Source organism: Amblyomma mixtum, chromosome 3, assembly GCF_055824585.1.
Source record: "Amblyomma mixtum isolate Tamu chromosome 3, ASM5582458v1, whole genome shotgun sequence".
Classification (NCBI taxonomy): Eukaryota; Metazoa; Arthropoda; class Arachnida; order Ixodida; family Ixodidae; genus Amblyomma; species Amblyomma mixtum.
The window spans coordinates 157,351,637-157,355,349 of NC_143014.1; positions in this window are offsets into that span (position 1 = coordinate 157,351,637).

Genomic DNA, 3,713 nt, shown 5'->3' on the forward strand with positions numbered 1-3,713 from the left:
TTTTTTCAGCCAGCGTCCGCCGAAGCGGACACGGTTGTTGCTGCGACGCCGCGCGTCTTATCTTTTCTCTTTATCTTTCCTCTGATCTTTTAACTCTCCTCTATCTGCACGCGGCAGCGGTGGTGGCTCGGCTGAGCCAGTAGGCAGGCCCGTGCAATTTCTTTTCCTCCTTCTCTCAGTCGCAACAAAACAGCAACAACAAGCAGCGCAGTAAACACGCTGACAAAGCGCGCAATTGCCAAAAAAAGGCGCCGCCTTATGGTTACATAACTGCGATCGTAGCAGCAAGAACACGTGGAAACGACGACACACGCCAAAACGAAGGCCGCTTCGGCCGCCGCTACCGCCGCTAACCTCGCTTCCCTCGCCCTCTCTCACGCTGCTGACGATGATGACCGTACAGGTGGCCTATCAGCCGTACAGTAGCGCCGCTCGCGGCAGTGTCTTTTTCTTTTTGCTCTCGGCGCACCGGCTTGGCGGGCGGCGGAGTGGAGTCGAGTTAACCGACGCACGGCAAAATTTGTTAGAATTAACGAGAGTTTCGCCCCATAGACTCCTATGTAGAATTGTAGGGACCTCGCGTGCGCGTCGAATTATCCGATTTTCCGAATTAACGGGGGTCGAATTAACGAGCTTTCACTGGTAGTGCAGCCAGGCACTAACTGCACTTGCCGGCGCCTCATATTTTCACTTCTGCTTTTCCCTCTCCTGCTCAGTGTCTGGGATCCTTATTTCCTGTAATACTCGCCTGTAACACAGGACGGTTTCCACGAGGTTCAGTGAAAGCTGTTTAGGTATTTTCATTTCATGATAATAGGAGGTAAACAATTTTAGAAATGCTTATATGTATAGTTATAAAACACTCTTTTTAGTTTTCCACACGTGCTTGCTCTTTAACTAGTGCTGCTCTCCAGTCCGCCATTTCAGGTGTGCGGTACCACCGCCGCTGACCTCTCCTTGGGTGGCGCGTTCCACAGCACCTGCTGCAGACAGACCATGCTACATTCTTCTGCTCTCGCTGTAACTTCCCTCTTCCTTCCACGGTAACTGCTCCTTGGATGGTTCCCTTGGTAGCCACCCTCCAGTTTTGGATTCCTGCACTCTTGTTGTATTCTCCTCCTTCCGTGGTAACCCCACTCTCCGGATGGTTCCTGTGGTAACCACCCTTCTGTTACGCCGACTACTACCTCTGCTACGGCTACAACAAGTCGAAAACCCAGAAACAGCTGTCGCTGTAAAAACGGCATTGTTACAGCACTTACTTTTGATCAGCAGGAAAAGTGAGCTTCAATGTTTGTGCCAAAGTCATCCACTATTTTAAATGTTTATTGCGCTGTACATACTAAAACTACGTCACAGGAAGAGGAGTGAGTGTTTTGAGCAGGTGGTGTTAGCTTTGTAGAGTGCATACAAATCGCTGAGCTCGAGCACTGCTGTTACAAGGAGTGCAAAAGACACACTGAGCCTAGCCAACTTGCATCGTATACAACCGTTGTTGAAAATATCAGGCCACTGGTTCTGCCTCTGGCCCATGAAGTGTGGATTGTTTTGCATCGCCAGTGCTCCAAATCTCTTGAGGACGCGGGCAACTGTCGTCCTCACCTTTCCAGAATTTAGGAGTTGCATCGGTGTTACAAGAGCCCGACTGCACTGAAAGAAAAATGGGGGGGGGGGGGGGTCAGTATATTTCCAATGAAGGCTGCACTGCCTGCTACAAAAATTGCAGGCCAAGGTGTTAAAGTATGGCTGCATGTACATGTTGGTGAAACAGTTTCATATGAGCTAGTGCAAGCTTATCAGTGATAGCAAAATTCTTTGTCAACAGCTGTAACTGGACAACTCGCATGTAGCAGCGGTCACTACATTGCCATACAGCCATGCACTCACTATTCACAGTGAGGGAGGGCTACTGAACATGGGGACCCGGGTTCAATCCTGGCTGCGGCGGCTGCATTTCGGTGCAGGTGAAACGCAAAAAGTGCCTGTGTATTATGCAATATGAGTGCACATTGAATAACCCCAGGTAGTCTAAATTAATCCAGAGCCCTCCACTACGGCATCCCTCACAGTCGATGAGTCGTTTTGGGATGTTTGGGACAATTTTTTACAAACAAGGGATGCACGTTGGGTCCCGAGAATTTGGATTCAATAGGGACTGAAATTTTTAATTGTGGGGAGCCTTTTTAATGCAACTTACATTGACGGCACCAAAACGTGAAATAAACAAAGTTCCAATTAAGTGAGTTCGAATTAATAAGGTTTCGCTGTTTCATGCATGCCATTATGCTGTGCCGTCCACTTGATTACATTGGTGCAGGGTCCTGGAACAGTACCCCCATCAACTATCATCCATGAAGGCTTCCGTACACTCCTATGTGTCTCTGGGAAGTTCTGTTTTCTTGACAGGATGTGCCAGAGCCACACATGAAGGATACAGTCCTTCAAAGATCACCTGACATTGTTCCCTCAACTGGCTTTTTGAAGCGAAAGCTTCACTACGGACCTCGGGCTTCAATTCTGGACCGTGTAAATTTGACCTTCAGCTGAGTTAGAGGTCAAACCATGAGAAAGAGAAAAAGAAATTGAATCAATAACCTAGACTGAGAGTCGAACCCGCAGCTGCACGAAGAGATCTCCTTTAATGGCCACTCAGTGACACCACTAGGCTATCACCACTGCCAACACGCCTGGTGTTAAACTGCACCACACTCTCGCGCTTTGCACTGGAGAGTGTAGTCTTCATCAACTTCCATCTACTCCATCACATGGCACTGCCCACTCACCGTCATCTTCTACGTAGCACAAATCCATGGTTTTGCGCAGATTTGAATGTAGTAAACATTCTCTGCAGTTTTTTTTATCCTTCCTTTTCTGCCAAGTATAGGGCAGCCAGTTGAAACCTTCTAATTAACTTCGCTGCTTTTCCTTTCATTGTGCTGTCTCTTTCTGTCTAGCAAGTATTTGCATTTAACAGTAAATAGAAAAAGTTTAAATTGAATCTTCCCAGGACTCTCTTTTACATTCTACATGTTGAACGGCACTGCAGCTTTTAACTACCAAACAATGCTGCAGCCCACCAAGCACGAGGAAACAAAATAGCTTTAAAAGAATTGCACTGATGTGTGAATAGATTGATGATAAAGCCTAACATCTGACGTGGACAAGTATAATTAGCATATCCCTTAAATTTCAGTCTGCTGTTCAAGTAGGCCTCAAAATTGTGTGCAAAATTCACATTCCTGTCGCCAAACAAGTACAAAAGAATAAAAGTGGCTTTTTATTTTCATTTCCAGACTTCTAATGTGAATTTGTCTTCAATTATACAAGCTGATTAAAAGCGTAATTGCTGCCTGTAAGCACATTAGTTTAGTTTACCGTATAAACTCTTGTAAGGGCCACACTTTTTTTAAATTTGGGTGTGAATTTTGAAGGTGCGGCCCGTACAAGAATAAAAAAAACGTATAACCATATTTTTTTCTCAAATATCTAGGTAGTCCAAAACAGGGGGTGCAGCCCATCCACGGGTGCAGCCTTTACACGAGATGATACGGTATTACCAAGTATCAGAGGAGTCTGGCGGCAGGTCGTCTTACACTGTAGGGCAGTGCACCTTCTGCATATGCTCTTATTCCTGAAGGTTACCTCCATAGTAACTACTATCGTGGCACATGTCAAGATGCTACCACTAGGCCAATGCAAACAAAGAACATCCC